The sequence below is a fragment of the Engystomops pustulosus genome, chromosome 2, assembly GCF_040894005.1.
Source record: "Engystomops pustulosus chromosome 2, aEngPut4.maternal, whole genome shotgun sequence".
NCBI lineage: Eukaryota > Metazoa > Chordata > Amphibia > Anura > Leptodactylidae > Engystomops > Engystomops pustulosus.
Genome location: NC_092412.1, coordinates 40,342,091 through 40,361,174, shown reverse-complemented (window position 1 = coordinate 40,361,174; position 19,084 = coordinate 40,342,091). Strand labels below are relative to the sequence as shown.

The window sequence follows — 19,084 nt, the reverse complement described above, 5'->3', positions numbered from 1 at the left end:
TCGAAAATTACAACGAAAGTGCAGCCGCAGACCCTTAGTAAATAAGCCCCATGATGTATTTGGAGGCACAGTAGATATCTGGAGACACTGGAGATAATAGGATAAAATAATCCTTTATTAGTCCCACAGTGGGGAAAAGCGTTACAGCAGCAGAGAGAGTACAGTATAAACAATAAGATAACAATAATATTACTGATAAATGAACAAAAAGAAAAAAGGGATAAAACATAGATAGACATGAAAAAAAAGACAAGAGATGATCGTCAGTCTGATATTCAGTCTGTGGATGGGACCTGCAGAGACTGGTGAGGTGGGGGGCCTTGTTTGTTGAACAGCCTGATCGCAGCAGGGAGGAATGACTTCTGATAACGCTCCCTTTAACAATTGGGTTGGTCACTGAAGGTGCTCCCCAATGTCACCACAGTCTCATGCATGGGATGGGAGCTATTCTCAATAATAGATTTCATCTTACACAGTGTCCTCCTCTCAGCTACCACCTGCACTGGGTCAGGAGGACCCCCCAGGACAGAGCTGGCTTTCAGTTCTTTGCACTCCCTGTCGTTCTCACCTGTAATGAGGCCTACTATAGGAGGGTCATCAGAGAACTTCTGGAGGTAGCAGGCACTACATCTTCCAAACAGCAAAAAACAGACAAACTTTTTAAAAATTATCTCTGGAGTTTATTGAAAAAATTGTTATAAATCCAAACAGGCAATAAAAAACATCGGAAGACACACAGCAGATTAGCGGGCTAAGCCTACGTGTCCTGATATAATCTTACTCATTGCTGTTGTTTATGCCTGAGAAGCCCAGGTGATCCGTCGCACAGACTAATGTCTACATCCACAACCAGTCATTAAGGAGGTGAGCTGCCTTTTACCTTTCCACTTGTATGGAGGCACTAGTACGCACTACATATCTTGTATTTGGGGGCAACATCGATATTTGGAAGTACTACAAACAATGTATTTGGGGGCACTGCATGTAATGTAATTGGAGGTACTCCATATATTAGAAGGTACTGCATGTATATCATTTGGAGGCTTTGCATGTGTATGTCATTGGAAGGGGATCCATGTTAATATATGATTTGGAGATGCTACATGTATATCCTTTAGAGGCACTGCTTAAAATTTTGGTTTGAGGCACGGCATAAAGTGTTATTTGGAGGATCTGTATATATTTGGAGGCAATGCATATAATTTATTTGGAGGGACTGTAATTAATATATTTATAGGCATTACATATAATGTATTTGGAGGTCCTACATATAATGTATGTGGAGGTCCTAAATATAATGTATTTGGAGGTTCAGCATGTAATGTATTTGGAGGTTCAGCATGTAATGTATTTGGAGGTTCAGCATGTAATGTATTTGGAGGTTCAGCATATAACGGACTTGGAGGCCCTGCATAATATGTATTTAGAGGCCCTGCATAAAATGTATGGAGAGGCACTGCATTAAGTTGGATGTACTACATATGATGTATTTTGAGGCCCGGCTGGTATTTAGTGGCACTGTATATAAATGAAGGCTACATATGGAGGCAATGAATATCATTTATTTGGAGGCACTGTAAATAAAGTGTTTGGAGACAATGCATAAAATTTATTTGGAGGTGATGTATATATTTGGAGACACTACATATGATGTATTTGGAGACACTGGGGCAGATTTACTTACCTGTTCCATTCGCGATCCAGCGGCACTTTCTCTGCGGTGGATTCGGGTCTTCTGGCGATTTACTAAGGTAGTTCCTCCGACGTCCACCAGGTGTCGCTGCATCGCTGAAGTCCGCTGGAGTTCACAGTCCATTGCTGGGTGAAGGTAAGCGCGTGTCCAGCGACACTTTTTTCCGAATCTGTCGGGTTTTCGTTCGGCCACGCCCCACGATTTCCGTCGCGTGCATGCCGGCGCTGATGCACCACAATACGATCGCGTGCGCCAAAATCCCAGGGCAATTCAGGAAAAATCGTCGCAAATCGGAAATATTTGGGTAACACATCGGGAAAACACGAATCGGCCCCTTAGTAAATTACCCCCACTAAAGTTATTTGGAGCTTTTGCATTTGCATTGCTTAAAATTTAGGTTTGAGGCATTGCATAAAGTGTATTTGGAGGGAATGCATGCTGGTGATTCTGGCAGGGCGGTTACACGTGGCGTTTTGAACGCGTTTTTGGCCCGTTTTTAAGCAGTCCTCCAAAATACGCATGCGTTTTTGACCAATTAAGATAATTAGTCAAATCTGTCGAAACATGAGTTTTTTGACGGACTGCTTAAAAACGGCCCAAAAACGGGTTCAAAACTCCACGTGTGCCATCACCCTAGTACATAAACCTGCAATATAGCCACTTTAAGACCCAGGAGCGCACTAACGTCAAGGTGCAAAGATGTCGAAGTCAGAGGTAAGTAATAATTTTATACATTTTTTTGGTTGGGGCCACTAGGAGGGGGAGAATTTCCATGGGGCCAATACCTAATGGATTATTAAGGGGGTCCCAGCCTAATGGATTATTAAGGGGTAGAGATGAGCGAGCACTAAAATGCTCGGGTACTCGTTATTCGAGACAAACTTTTCCCGATGCTCGAGTGCTCGTCTCGAATAACGAGCCCCATTGAAGTCAATGGGAGACTCGAGTATTTTTCAAGGGGACCAAGGCTCTGCAAAGGGAAGCTTGGCCAAACACCTGGGAACCTCAGAAAAGGATGGAAACACCACGGAAATGGACAGGAAACAGCAGGGGCAGCATGCATGGATGCCTCTGAGGCTGCTTAATCGCACCATTATGCCAAAATTATGAGCAACAGCATGGCCATGACAGAGTGACCGAATGAGGCTAGATAGCATCTAAAACATGCAATAATTGACCCTGACACTATAGGGGACGGCATGCAGAGGCAGCGGCAGCAGTGGCAGGCTAGAGAGTCTCATGGCGACATACCCTAAATGGACTCAGGTTTCACCAAAGGAGGTGAAATGATTTCCTATGTGAACAAAAGGTTGACGGTATATTTAGTCGATAACACAGCATGGTGGCGACATAGTGACCAAGTTCCATAACGTATCTGGTGAAACACCCGAAAAATGAGCCTGACACAGCTCTTTTGATAAGGGGACGACATGTGGAGGCAGCCATGGAGACGACTTCCATGATTAAGAGCGACAGTATGGGGCATTCATATTGCGCTGCTATGATTGCAACTTCAGGTCTCCAGCATGGCGGCGACAGATGGGCCGAGTTCCACTATGTATCTGGTGAAACACCTGAAAATTCTGCCTGACACAGCTCGGTTGATAAGGGAACGATGTATGGAGGCAGTGAACTAGTAGTAGATTAAAGGTGCTGCAGTTAAAACTATGTTAGTTGGATCTTGAGATGGAGCTGGCGCTCCGCTGCCAGGCGAGCTTTCGCCAATCCAAGCCCCTGTCTCTAGGCTACTCCCCAAACAGCACTTCTAAGAACCTTTTGTATAAGATCAAGTGTAGTAGCGTTCTTATAAGTTTAGGATATGGCGGGTGAGGGGAATGTAAACAGATGCGCAAGAAGCGCTGCAATAATATCAGTAAATGATAAAAGTTTGCCAGTATATTTTGTGGATTACACAGCAGGGTGGCGACAAAGTTAACAAGTTTGATGTGGAAGCCATGAAAACAACCCAAAATTCTGCCTGACACAGCTCGTTTGATAAGGGGACCATGTATGGAGGCAGTGAACTAGTAGTAGATTAAAGGTGCTGCAGTTAAAACTATGTTAGTTGGATCTTGAGATGGAGCTGGCGCTCCGCTGCCAGGCGAGCTTTCGCCAATCCATGCCCCTGTCTCTAGGCTACTCCCCAAACAGCACTTCTAAGAACCTTTTGTATAAGATCAAGTGTAGTAGCGTTCTTATAAGTTTGGGATATGGCGGGTGAGGGGAATGTAAACAGATGCGCAAGAAGCGCTGAAATAATATCGGTAAATGATAAAAGTTTGCCAGTATATTTTGTGGATTACACAGCAGGGTGGCGACAAAGTTAACAAGTTTGATGTGGAATCCATGAAAACAACCCAAAATTCTGCCTGACACAGTTCGTTTGATAAGGAGACCATGTATGGAGGCAGCTATATGGACGACTTTTGGAGGCAGCTATGGCGATGACGTGTGGAGGTAGCAATGGAGACAATGTGTGGAGCCTGCTAAAAAGACGACATGTGGAGGCTGCTATGGAGACAATTTAATTTGGATAGTGCCTGTATGTGGCAGTCCAAAAAAGTTTTCAAACCAGAGGAGCAGGTAGGTGGTCCTCCAGAAAAATTAAATAGATTGAGTGGCTGTATGTGGCACTCCCAAAAATTGCTTAAAACAGAGGACCGGGTAGGTGGCCCTCCAGAAAAATTAAATACATAGAGTACTATAGCTAGAGCCAGTTGGCCCTGGCAAAAAATAGCCAGTTTCCTATGCTTTAGTGTACAAAGAGGAGGAGAAGGAGGACAATGAGGAGGAGGAGTGCATACATTATTCAGGTTGAGCTTCTTTCACCTGGTGGAGAATGGAAATCCGGAGAAATCCAGGCTTTATTCATCTTGATAAGCGTTAGCCTGTCAGCGCTCTCAGTCGACAGGCGTGTACGCTTATCGTTGATGATGCCACCAGCTGCACTGAAAACCCGCTCGGACAACATGCTAGCGGTAGGGCAGGCAAGAACCTCCAAGGCGTACAGCGCCAGTTCGTGCCACATGTCCAGCTTTGAAACCCAGTAGGGAGCTGTGTGATCATTTAGGACGATGGTATGGTCAGCTACGTACTCCCTCACCATCTTTCTGTAAAGATCAGCCCTACTCTGCCGAGACTGGGGACAGGTGACAGTGTCTTGCTGGGGTGACATAAAACTGGCAAAGGCCTTGTAAAGCGTACCCCTGCCAGTGCTGGACAAGCTGCCTGCTCGCCTACTCTCCCTCGCTACTTGTCCCGCAGAAGTACGCCCTCTGCCGCTAGCGCTGTCAGAAGGGAAATACTGTTTCAGCTTGTGCACCAGGGCCTGCTGGTATTCATGCATTCTCACACTCCTTTCCTCTCCAGGGATGAGAGTGGAAAGATTTTGCTTGTACCGTGGGTCCAGGAGAGTGAATACCCAGTAATCGGTGCTGGAATAAATTCTTTGAACGCGTGGGTCACGGGATAGGCAGCCTAGCATGAAATCTGCCATATGCGCCAGAGTCCCAACGCGCAAGAATTCACTCCCCTCACTGGCCTGACTGCCCATTTCCTCCTCCTCCAACTCCTCCAACTCCTCTTCTTCTGCCCATACACGCTGAACAGTGAAGGACTGAACAATGGTCCCCTCTTCTGTCTCGCCAACATTCTCCTCCTCTTCCTCCTCATCCTCCTCCACCTCCTCCGATATGCGCTGAGAAACAGACCTATGGGTGCTTTGGCTATCAACAAGGGAATCTTCTTCCCCCGTCTCTTGTGACGAGCGCAAAGCTTCCGACTTCATGCTGACCAGAGAGTTTTTCAACAGGCCAAGCAGCGGGATGGTGAGGCTGATGATGGCGGCATTGCCACTGACCATCTGTGTTGACTCCTCAAAGTTACTCAGCACCTGACAGATATCAGACATCCACGTCCACTCCTCATTGTAGACTTGAGGAAGCTGACTGACCTGACTACCAGTTCTGGTGGAAGTTGACATCTGGCAGTCTACAATCGCTCTGCGCTGCTGGTAAACTCTGGATAACATGGTTAATGTTGAATTCCGCATCTGTGCGCATTTCAGGAAGTCCAGCACAGATGCTTCCTGAAATGCGCACAGATGCGGCGCACCTTCGTGAGCAAATCAGACAGATTGGGGTATGTCTTGAGGAAACGCTGAACTATGAGATTTAACACATGGGCCAGGCATGGCGCATGTGTCAGTCTGCCGAGTTGCAGAGCTGCCACCAGGTTACGGCCATTGTCACACACAACCATGCCTGGCTTCAGGTTCAGCGGTGCAAGCCACAGATCAGTCTGCGCCGTGATGCCCTGTAATAGCTCTTGGGCGGTGTGCCTTTTATCGCCTAGGCTCAGCAATTTGAGCACCGTCTGCTGTCGCTTAGCGACGGCACTGCTGCTGTGCCTAGAGCTACCGACTGATGGCACCATGCCCACGGATGGTAATTCGGAGGAGGAGGTGGAGGAGGGGTGGGAAGAGGAGGAGGCATAGTAGGCCTTTGAGACCTGGACCGAGGTAGGCCCCGCAATCCTCAGCGTCGGCAGTATATGAGCAGCCCCAGGGTCAGACTCGGTCCCAGCCTCCACCAAGTTAACCCAATGTGCCGTCAGAGATATATAGTGGCCCTCCCCGGCAGCACTCATCCACGTGTCTGTGGTCAGGTGGACCTTGTCAGAAACGGCGTTGGTCAGGGCACGGATGATGTTCTCTGACACGTGCTTGTGCAGGGCTGGGACGGCACATCGGGAAAAGTAGTGGCGGCTGGGGACCGAATACCGAGGGGCGGCCGCCGCCATGAGGTTTCGAAAGGCCTCGGTCTCTACCAGCCTATAGGGCAGCATCTCCAGGCTAAGCAACTTGGAGATGTGGACGTTGAGGGCTTGGGCGTGTGGGTGAGTTGCGCTATACTTCCTTTTGCGCTCCAGCGTCTGGGGTATGGAGAGCTGAACGCTGGTGGATGCTGTGGAGGATCGTGGAGGCGAAGATGGGGTTTTCGCACGGGAGGTGTTTGGGCCGTGGTCCTGGGCAGGGGGCTGACTAGCAGATGACACAGGGGAAGGAGCAGTGGTGTGCCCGGCCGGAGGTGAACGGGCTTGGTGCCATTGAGTGGGGTGTTTAGCATTCATATGCCTGCGCATACTGGTGGTAGTTAAGCTAGTAGTGGTGGAACCCCTGCTGATCCTGGTTTGGCAAAGGTTGCACACCACAGTCCGTCGGTCATCTTTAAATAACCTCCAGACTTCTGAAAATCTAGCCCTCGCCCCGGGAGCTTCACTACGGGCAACATTTGGTGCTGATGCACCAGCTCTGGCCCTGCCTCTCCGTCTGGCCCCACCACTGACTCTTTTAAACCTGTTCTGCTATAGGACTCGCTTCCGTCTCAGAAGCACTGTGTTCACCCGGCCTATCAACCCAGCTTGGGTCTGTCACCTCATCATCCTTTGATCCCTCAGTCTGCTCCCCCCTCGGACTTCCTGCCCTGACAACAATTTCACCACTGTCTGACCACCGTGTCTCCTCATCTTCCGACACCTCTTTACACACTTCTTCCACTACGTCAATAATGTCATCATCACCCACAGACTGCGACCAATGGAAAACCTGGGCATCGGAAAATTGCTAAGCAGCAACCGGACAAGTGGTTTGTGACTGTGGGAAGGGTCCAGAAAACAGTTCCTCAGAGTATGCCGGTTCAAATGCCAAATTTTGCCGGGAGGGGGCAGACTGGGGGGAAGGAGGCTGAGGTGGAGGAGCTGGAGGAGTGCTGATTTCGGTGACATGGGTGGACTGCGTGGAAGACTGACTGGTGGACAAATGGCTAGAAGCATTGTCCGCAATCCACGACATCACCTCTTCGCACTGTTCTGGCCTCAACAGTGCTCTACCACGAGTCCCAGTAACTTGAGACATGATGAACCTAGGGAGTGTAGCTCTGCGGCGTTTCCCTGCTCCCTCATTAGCAGGTGGTGTCTCACCCCGCCCAGGACCACGGCCTCTGACCCCTGCAGTAGTTGGACGCCCACGTCCACACCCTCGTCCTCTACCCCTAGCCCGCGGGTTAAACATTTTCAAAATTAAAGTGTTAACTTCAAATTTTTAGTTTTTTGTGTTTTTTTTTTTTAAACAAAACTATGCTATCCTATTGCTATGGCTAGTTTATAACCTACACTGACAGCACACAACTGGATTTTGTGCTGTGCCAGATGACTTTGAGTTATAAGATAAATAAACGTAAAAAATAAATAAATCAGCAGACTGTGCCTAATTCAAATCAAACCCCTAATAAATTGTCCCACTTCGGTGTTTGAGGTGGATATTTGTGTCACTAAGAGCTAAACACAACGGTTGCAAGTCCCCCTGCAAATTCCTCACAATATGGTACTAGCTGCACTACTAATGCCAGCAAGCCCAGCCACAAGCAAACCAAAAAAAAAGGAAAATATAACGCTATTGTAGGCCTAAATAAGCAGTTGGGGTTCTCCTATGGCTATTTTCTAGCCCACACTCAAAGCACACTGCTTTGGCAGATTAATGTGAGTTCTAAAAAGAAATAAACGTAAAAAAAAATAAATCAGCAGACTCTGCGTAATTCAAATCAAACCCCTAATAAATTGTCCCACTTCGGTGTTTGAGGTGGATATGTGTGTCACTAAGAGCTAAACACAAGTCTCCCTGCAAATTCCTCACAATATGGTACTAGCTGCACTACTAATGGCAGCAAGCCCAGCCACAAGCAAATAAAAAAAAAAAAAAGTATAACGTTATTGTAGCCCTAAGAAGGGCTGTTGGGTTCTTGTAGAATCACTCCTGCCTAACACTATTCTAATAGAACACCCTAACGCTTTCCCTGACCAGCAGCAGCTCTCTCCCTAGCGGCATCCAGACAGAGAATGATCCGAGCAGCGCGGGCAGCGGCTAGTCTATTCCAGGGTCACCTGATCTGGCCAGCCAACCACTGCTGTAAGGGTACCACGTCATGCTGGGTGGAGTGCAGAGTATCCTGGCTTGTGATTGGCTCTGTTTCTGGCCGCCAAAAAGCAAAACGGCGGGAGATGCCATTTTCTCGAGCGGGCGAAGTATTCGTCCGAGCAACGAGCAGTTTCGAGTACGCTAATGCTCGAACGAGCATCAAGCTCGGATCTCTATTAAGGGGCTTCCTGCTTAAGGAATTATTAAGGGGGACACTACCCAAGGAATTATTCAGGCGGACCACGTTTAACCCCTTAACGACCGGGCCCTTTTTAGTTTTTAAACTTCCATTTTTCACTCCCCACCTTCAAAAATCTATAACTTTTTTTATTTTTCCACGTAAAGAGCTCTGCGGTGGCTTGTTTTCTGCCTAACAAATTGCACTTCATAGTGATGGTATTTAATTTTCCATTTGTGTACTGGGAAGCGGGAAAAAATTCCAAATGCAGTGAAAATGGTAAAAAAACGCATTTGCGCCGTTTTCTTGTGGGCTTGGATTTTACGGCTTTCACTGAGCGCCCCAAATGACAAGTCTACTTTATTCTTTGGGTCGGTGCGATCACTGGGATACCAAATTTGTATAGGTTTTATAATGTTTTCATACATTTAGAAAAATGAAAACCTCTTGTACAAAAAATGTTTTTTTGATTTTGCCATCTTCTGGCGCTAATAACTTTTTTAGACTTTGGTGTATGGAGCTGTGGGTGGTGTCATTTTTTGTGACTTTTGAAGATTTAAATTCTACCATTTTTAGGACTTTTGATCACTTTTTATAGAAATTTATTTATTTTTTAAATTGGCAAAAAAGTGGCATTTGAGCGCTATTTGAGCGCTATTAATTTGCCAAAAATATTTTGACTTTGAGCGCTATTTTCTGATACAGGGTTGAACGCAGTGAAAAAACATTATTGTATTTTGATAGATCGGGCATTTTCGGATGCGACGATACCTGATGTGTTTATGATTTTTACTGTTTATTTATATTTATATCAGTTCTAGGGAAAGGGGGGCGATTTGAGTTTTTAGGTTTTTTTATTATCATTTAAAAAAATTTTTATTTTGACTATTTTTCAGACCCCCTAGGGTACTTTTACCCTAGATTGACTGATCGATCCTGCTCTATACTGCCATACTACAGTATGGCAGTATATGGGGATTTTCCTCCTCATTCATTACAATGTGTTGATAGCACCTTGTAATGAAAGGATTAAAACGAGGCAGCCTTGGGTCTTTGGAAGACGATCAACGACATAGCACTCACGATGAGCCCTCACCATGCACTGGGACCCAATGCGTGCCGTACTGCTATGGCTCTTGTCGGTAAGGGGTTAAGGGGGGTCTTACCTAATAAATTATTAAGGGGGACCCTGCCGAATGAATTAAAGGGGGGCCTTGCCTATTGTATTAAGGGGGTCTCTGCCTAATAGATAATTAAAAGAGGTCCTGCCTCTCTTAATTGTTACGGGGTCCCCGCCTAATCGATTAATTTCCCCTTAATAATTCATTAGGCAGGGTCCCCCTAAATAATTTATTAGGCAGGGTCCCCTTAATAATTTATTAGGTAAGACCCCCCCCCTTAATAATTCCTTAAGCAAAGACCCCCCTTAATTCATTATTCAAGTACCCCCCTTCAATGAATTATTAAGGGAGACCCTACCTAATGAATTGCTATGGGAGGTACCCTGCCTAATAAATAACTAAGGGGGGGCTGTCTAATGAAACTGTGGGGTCAGCTATGGTGTAAGTGGTATATATGGGAGGCACAATGGGGCTGATTTACTAAGGGTCCGCGGTCCGCACTATCGTTGTAATATCTGATGATTTCCAATGTGCGCCGCATTTAGAAGATCGTATTTTGGCGCAACGCTGCCGGCTTTCACGTGACATAAATGGCGGACAGGCCGTCGGATGATCCGACAGATTCGGACAATGTGTGGGATTTAACATCTCAAATTGTGTTGCAAGACATGCACTCACATACACCGGGAAGAAGAAGGTGAACTCACCGGGGAAGCAAAACATGCAGGATATCGGGCGCACGATCTTGGTAAATCACGCTGGACTTCATCCCCGTTGTACAGTCCCGATCGGGAATTGCGACGGGTAAGTAAATGTGCCCCAATGTGCTTAATTGTGGTGTGAGGGATATATATGTTGGGGTTGGCAGTTTGGAGAATATAGGATGATGCTAACCATGTCTGTTTTATAAATCCACAGAGATGTGTCATGGCTGGAAGATGTCACCTGGGCACATGTGAGGAGGTAAGTTGAATTTGTAGCAGCATTATCAACATTTTAATGATGATGGAGCAGCCCCTTTATCATAGACATACATGATAAAATTCTGGCTTTCTGCAGTCACCACTAGGGGGAGTATTCTGTATAGGGATTGATACAGCTTTTAATACACTCATTAATACATCAACAGTGTATGATACAAGTTACATATTGTTACCCAGATGTTTTAATTGTCAATAAACTCTTGTTTTGAGAGTTGATTCTATATGTATGAACATCCAATGATTACATTTAATGCATATAGAGAAAAATTTACACATGGGGAAATAATTGGGCAGAGTTCACCTGGATTTTGAAGAAGTTTCCATGAGAGCTGTATGCATTGTATAAAATAGAAGAGGTGAAGATGGTAACAATGAACCAGGCTTACCGGAGAGGCAGCTGCCGGGGATGAATGGAGATGGTAGGCTCAGATACACTCAATATACATTATTTGTCTTCTTCTACAGATTCCCAATTTTCCCAGACTCCTTCTTCTCAAAATTGTGTTTTGTGTCCCAGGATCAAAATCATTGCAACAACTTTTCTGCGATTCTGTTCATCTTCCTGGAAAACGGTTAATGAAGACACGAGTAGACATGTCCCTGACTGCAATAAAGCTGAGCATATGTTGTGCACCAGGTTACTCCAAAAGGACCTGCCAGCTGTCATCCGCCCACTGTACTCCGCTTCTTAGATTCAATTAAAAGAAAGGGAAAATATTTAGAGACAAATGTTAAAAATTCAATAATTAGGTATTTTCTTTAAAAAAAAAAGGCTAAAGATAAAACAACCAGATCACTAGATAGATGGAAAGTTTATTATCCCACAATTAGAACATTAAAATATGCAAACATAGATACAAAAACATGGATACAAAGCAATAAAAATAACACGTGACATAAAGTAAACATAAACGACTACTTCCAAAGGTGGTGAGATCAGATAGAATCTAGCACATGGGTTTTATGTCATTTACACAGAGGATCCATTACTTTATAAATTGGTAAATGTCTGCTGTTTTAGTTCACTTTAAAATAGGATTGTACATTTTACTATGTCCCTGATGGTGGAAAAATGTATTTGTCTTATAACAGCTGAAGGACCTGCTCACAAATTGTCACATGACCAGTGCCTTTTGCAGGTCCTTATGCCAAAGAACAGCGCAGCAAAGCTCCACAGAACAGTAGGAGGTAAGGTCTGATCTAAAGGGGTTTTCTTTATTTGAGAGGTTTGGTCTGGGGTCTGTATTACCCTGTTTCCCCGAAAATAAGACAGTGGGGGTCATTTACTAAGGGCCTGAATCCCGTTTTTTCGTCGGGTTGCCCGAAAATTACCATTTTGCGTTGAATTGCCCCGTTTTTTTGGCGCACACAATCGGATTGTGGCGCATCGGCGCCGGCATGCACGCAACGGAAATCGGGGGCGTGGCCATCGGAAAACCCGACGGATATGGAAAAACTGCCGTATTTTTTTGAAAAAATGTGTTGCTCGAAACGCACTTACCTGCACCCAGCATAGCTTGGTGAAATCCAGTGAACTCCGACGGACTTCAGCGCAGCAGCGACACCTGGTGGACATCGAGCGCACTACCTTAGTGAATCGCCGGAAGACTCGAATCAGCGTCGTAGAACCCGCCGCTGGATCGCGAATGGACCGGGTAAGTATATCTGCCCCAGTGTCTAATATTAATTTTTGCTCCTTAAGAGGCACTAGGTCTTATTTTCAGGGGATGCATTATGTTTCCATGTACAAGAATTTACATTTATTGGTGAACAAAAAATCTACTTCTAAAACATCCTTATAACTATCCAAGCTCTGAACTATTGGGATATTTGGCCCCAATATCTCATGTTTAGTAATAGCACTTTCCTTAAATGACCCCTTCATGTCCCAGTAGCTGCTTGTAGCGTATTTGTCCTGCAAGTCAGTGATTTTATTCTACAAATTATTCCCCCAGGTCACGACCTATTCCAGCATCTAAAAAAATCTACTAATACTAATGTACGGCGTGGGGGGAGATGCAGAAATGTCTGCTACTAGGTCTTATTTTCAGGGGAGGCCTTATATTTATAAGATTGAACAAAATTGTACTAGGTCTTATTTTGGGGGATGTCTTATTTTAGAGGAAACAGGGTATTTCTAGTGCAGTAAATTCTTAAAGGCTCTTTTCTGGTCTAATCTGTGGTCTACATTTAATTGAGTGGTTTGTATTTATTTAGGAGACGTCTAGGAGCAATAAATTGGGTTTTATATTTATATTTTTCCTATATGTAATACATTCTATTTTTTGATCTTCTAAGTGGTCTTGGGTTTCTATCTGAATTAAAGTGTTTGTCTACTTTCAGTAAATAATTGATGTTGTTTGTGTAATGAAAAGTTCTAGAATTGTCCAAAATACTTTCTGTATCAGTTCCTCAATGTTTTCTAATTCTCTGCTTGCTGTCATTCTATAGGATGCTTCATTGTTTACTTCCTGTGGATAAAAGCAGGTCCCTGGTCATGTGATGTAACAGAGGTGCACGACTCGTTATATTCCTGGTCATGTGATGTCAGATGAGATGAGCCGCAGACACGCCCGTCTGAATGAACCCCTATTTTTTTGTCGTATAAATTTTTATTAATTTCATTTAACTGTATTTTATGCTTAAAATATTATAATCTCAGTGGCGTAGAAGCCCTGAATAATCGCAAATGCTAGCTTATTGGTAGCACTTGAGATTGTTTAGCCCTACTCCACCACTTTCACGCCAGTGGGGCGTGAAGGGGGGTGCAGCGGGCCGTGTGGAGGGCGCAGCCAGCCGGAAGTGGGCCGTCGCAGGGTGTTACTTTTCACATGTCATAAGTCGCCAGCTGCATTTATTTCTATGCCAGCCAGGGCCTGGCATAGGGGCTACCATATGATGATGAACATACCCCCGTTGTATCTGGGGAAGTCCTGCGAGATGTAGAGATCCATATATGGACAGATGGTGATATCTCCATGATGATGTGGTCCCTGCTCTGCCGCTAACCCCATACATCTACACAGAGGATCCCCTGCCCAATGTCTGCAGATACAAGGAGTCTGTGGAAGTTATTGAATACCGCAAGTAACAGAAAACTGGTATTGAACCGTTCTGGCTTTGAATGTATCGCATAAATACTGCGATTTCGATGCATCGTGCAACCCTACTGCACATAGTACAGACTGCGCTGTTTTTGGTAAATATGCTCCTTAATGTGAATGCAGCTAAAGACCATTTGCACAAGATTTGACTGAATTGTGTTTTAAAATGCATTTTAGGCACATCTGGAAAATCTCCCAAAACATCTGCATCAGAGAGGAGATTCCCTAGATGTGTCTAAAATGTAAACTGTCTCTAACAGTTTCTGTCTCTGACTGTTTCTGTCTCTGAGTGTCATTGACTGTCTCTGTCTTCGACTGTCTTTGTTTCTGTCTCTGACAGTCTCTGAACGCCTCTGACATTGACCATTTCTGACTGTCTCTGTCTCTGATTGTCTCTATTTCTGTCTCTTGGTCTCTGACCGTTTCTGTCTCAGAGTGTCTCTGACTGTCTCTGACCATCTCTGACTATGGTTTTCCTTGACTGTCACTGACTTTCTCTGTCTCCAACGATCTCTGTCTCTGACTGTCTCTGTCTTCGACTGCCTCTGACTATCTCTGTCTGTCTCTGACTCTGGTTATCTCTGTTTGTCTCTTTCTCCGATTGTCTGTCTTTGTCTCTGACTGTCACTTTGTCCATGAGGCGATTTACCAGAAGTGCCTGAGAGCAGAACTATTCTAGTTGCCCATGGCAACTGATCAGAGCTCAAGTTACATTTTCCCACAGCTGTTTATAAAATAATAGCTGATATCTGATTTATTTCCATGGGCAACGGGAATAGTTTTACCTCAGACATTTCTGATAAATCTCCCCCATTCTCTGTATCCCTAGCTGTAGCTCTCAGCGTTACCTGGGATAGTAAATAAATAACAAAAAATATTTTATATGTATCTATAGACTGTCTCAGACTGTCTCTTTTAGTGACTTTCTGTTGCTGGCAGTCTCAGTCTGTCGCAGGCAATCTCTTCAAGTGACTGTCTGTCTCCTGTACTCTCTTTCAGTGACTGTTCAGTGTCTGTTGCTGGCAGTCTCATTTTTCAGTGACTGTGTGTTGCTGACAGTCTCAGTGACTGTTTGTCACCGACAGTCTAATTTCAGTGACTGTCTGTCGGCTGCAGTCTCTTTCAGTGATTGTCTGCCGCCAGTGGTCTCTTTCAGTGACTATCTGTCGCCGGTAGTCTCATTTCAGTGACTTTCTCTCGCCGGCAGTCTCTTTCAGTGACTGTCTGTTGCTGGCAGTCTCATTCCTGTGACTATCACCGGCACTCTCATTCCAGTGACTGTCTCTGTCACTGTCTATGGGGGGATTTATCAGAAGTGTTTGAGAGCAGAACTGTTCTAGTGGCTTCCCAACTGCTCCAGAATCTGGGTGGCCCTTGGGAAGCCAGAAGCTGGAGTAGCTCTTGGGAGGCCGGAGCAGCGTTGGGAAGCTGTAAAGGCCGGAGCATCTCATGGGAAGCCGAAGCAGCGCTGGGAAGCTGTGGAGGCCTGAGCGACTCTTGGGAAGCCGCAGGCTTGAGCAACTCTTGTAGCGGCTCTTGGCACACCAGAGCAGCCTCTGGGAAGGCCAGAGACTCTGGAGCGGCCTCTGGGAAGGTCAGAGACTCTTGAGCGGCCTTTGGGAAGGTCAGAGACTCTGGAGCGGCCTCTGGGAAGGCCAGAGACTCTGGAGCAGCCTCTGGGAAGGCCAGAGACTCTGGAGCGGCCTCTGGGAAGGCCGGAGACTCTGGGAATACTGGAGTCAAGCAGGGCAGGCATGGAAGCCAGGCTTGAGGTTGTTCGAACCTGGATCCTGTCCGGATCACCACTATCCCACAAAGGAGTAGCCCAGGCCAGGGCCTCTCTGGAGAGCAAAGAGAAAACAAACACCAGCTTACAGCATTCGGAGGTGAACTGGGAGGACATCAGTTTAATGTGCAACAAGCACTGGGAAACAAAGCTCATGCAAATATTGTGGTTACTATCAAATTTGTTAGGCATAAAAAATTTGGGTCCAGACGCTACTGCCGGAAAACATGGCGGGGCTACTGGAGCAACAGGAGGAGGAGTCGCGCGTGACCTGCTGCTGGGAAGTAATCATCCATCGAAGGGTAGTGAGTTTGTCTAGAAGTTCTTTTTAGACAGCAATCTCTTGAGACTGCTGGGCAACAGTGCTGGGAAGGTCAGCCAGTAGGTGGAGTGGGTCCTTGGCACAGTCCAGGGCTTTAGCAGGATACATGACCTTGGCAGAGTCCAGGGATTGATCTTACTGTCACACACAGGGGTGTTGGAGAGTCTCTTGGGGCTAGAGTCTGTGGACTCCCTGGACCACAGCGGGAGATGATGGTACTAGCCGCAACCCGGGACCGGCGTCTAAGTGGCCCCTGGTCCTCGCCAGAGCCCATCGCAAAGCGGGATGGTCTGGCTGGGGTTGTTCCACGGGTGCGACTAGGCCCGCGGTGGCGGCCAAGGTAGCGAAGCAGGAAACCGGACATAGAGAATCAGGACCTCTGGAAGGCAGGACCTCTGTTAGGCAGGTCCTCTGGATGGCAGGACCTCTGGAAGGCAGTACCTCAGGTTGGCAGGACCTCAGGATGACCACCGGGATACAGGACCGCCACAGGATTACAGGACCGCCACAGGAACACGGGAATGCCACAGGAACACAGGAATGCCACAGGAACACGGGAAACATGGAGGCGTCTGGAAACGCACAGGAAACACCGAGTCGTCTGGAAATGCACAGGAGGAACACAGGAGGCTTTTACTTCAGTGGAATGACTTGAAGATCTGGCAGAGAGTGAAGGAAGGTGCCAGATTATAAGGGCGTGCCGGATTAGCCAGCGCCAATTAGGAGGACGCTGGCCCTTTAAATCCTAAAGAGCTGGTGCACGGGGAAGTGTGCGGCGAGACAGACAGCAGGATCGCGACCTAGTCTGGATCGGAGCCGACCCTGGACAGGTAAGTCCGGGCAGGGGGTGACCGCACCACCCCGGAGGTACCGGTGTACCCGCTACCTGTAACGAGGATCGCGGGTACGGCCGTGACATACATAAAGTCCCCTAATTTTGTTTCATATATACAGCCCCCCACCTCATCTAATTTCATATACATTAGACCCCTCCTCATTTAATATATACAGCCCCCTACTCATTTAGTTTCAAATATACAAGCCCTCCTCAATTAATATATGCAGCCCCTACTCATTTAATTTCATATATTCACCCCTATCTCATTTTATATACCCACATTCATTTGATGTAATATATGCAGCCACCATCTCATATAATTATATATTTACAGCCCTCCTCCATTTTGTATATACCCTCTCAGTTCTTTTATTTTATATATTCAGACTAAACCCCCTTCAGTCATTATAAATATATCCCTGGCACATTTTATTTATAGTGCCATGCACCATTGTGCCCTTCACCCACCCTGGGCTGTAGGAAAATGTACTTACCTGAGCAGGACTTCTAGTGTCTCCTGGGATGCGCGTCTGCTTGTTGATGTCATCAGGCGGTGCACATCCGGAGTCAGAGAGCGACATGCCAGAAAGTGTCTGGCTGCGTCGCACTCAGTATCAATGACATTGTTATCTCTGCCAGGGGCCATCAGTTGGGATGGTGGCCCCTGCAATAGCGCCAGGTTTCGGGGCCCACCGGTGGATCCCCCGGTCCACCGGTGGGCCAGTCTGACCCTGGACCTCTGGCAGAACAGCAACCGATCACGGCTCATCTTCCAACTGCCCCAGCAGCAGCAGACAATTGCTCCTGAATATGGTGGGTAATAAGTGGATTTTGGTAAGCGCAGGGTGACAAGGTCACAGGCAACAACTGTGCAAAATTTGGTGATTGTAAATGCGACTAGATTCCTTTAGCGGACATACATACCCTCAGTAGCTTTATATATTAGATTGTTAACTGGGAAACCTGGCACATCTGAGCCTGATAATTTCACATGGAAAAATCTAAAAAATTAAGAAAAATAAGAATGAGTGAATAGAATACAATCTGAAAATTGATATATGAACTCATGTGTGATCCATTGACTTTTTTCTCAGCTGCAAAGAGGTGAATCTTTGATAAAATTGATAAATATTAATATTGTGATCCTGTGTGAATATTTGGATTTGAATGATTGTGAGAAAAAAAATGTGGAAAAAAAAAAAAAAAAAGTGAAAAGGTCAAGTGAAAAATGAAAAAAAAAATTGCACTGTGAAAAGCTTGTTTGCAAAAATGTGAAAAAGAAGAAAAATTACAAATGAAAATGAAGGAAAAATATGTGAAAAAAATAAAAATGATGAAAAAATGATAGCAAATTAGGACCCAGAAATGGGTAATCTGGTAAAAAGGCCAATGATGAACTGAATATGGACATGCCAACGCATTCTTTAGCCGGGATCTTCCATCTTGTCAGGATCAATAGGAGTCAGGCCATTATTGCAGGAAAAAACACGTCACTGGTGCCATACAGTCAAATATAAACACAAATGATAATAAAAATAATTAAAACCATATAGCGAACTGTTAAAATTTTAAGAAATCTGCTGAACCTGAACCCCCACCAATAACACCGCTAGTACCGATTGCGGGTGTTTTCTGTTTAAATGCTACTGGAAAGTCACCAGCACGTGCACACTGACGTTTTAGGAAGGGGAAATTCTCCCTGTTGACACGAGTCTTGCATCAATGGCATACTATACCAGTGTGCAGCCACATTGATGTAAACGAAGATGGCAACATTGCCAATGACATTTAAAGAGTTCACGCCCACAATTGATGCCAGCAGGGGTGTAACTCTTGGGGTAGCAGCCATAGCAGCCTCTATGGGGCCCAAAGAATCAGGGGGCCCCAGGATCTAGGGCATTAGGTGTGTATTGGGAATGTATATGGTTTATGTTTTTGTATAACTGTATGTCTGTATATGGTATTGTATCTATGTGTGTATTTGCTGTATGTATTTGAATATGATGTGTATATACTCTATATATTTGTACATATGTAATGTGTATATGCTTCATGGGTGTATGTGGTACTGTATGTATGTGTGTAT

The 19,084-nt window shown here is 45.6% G+C and overlaps 1 long non-coding RNA gene across 1 annotated transcript; it reads left to right on the top strand.

The window, feature by feature from the left end:
* Positions 1-910: 910 nt before the first annotated feature.
* LOC140116459 (uncharacterized) lies at positions 911-11,686 on the top strand. Its single transcript, XR_011852767.1, has 3 exons — positions 911-1,018; positions 10,884-10,928; positions 11,414-11,686. It is a non-coding gene; the product is annotated as an uncharacterized lncRNA (long non-coding RNA).
* The last annotated feature ends 7,398 nt before the right edge of the window (positions 11,687-19,084 follow it).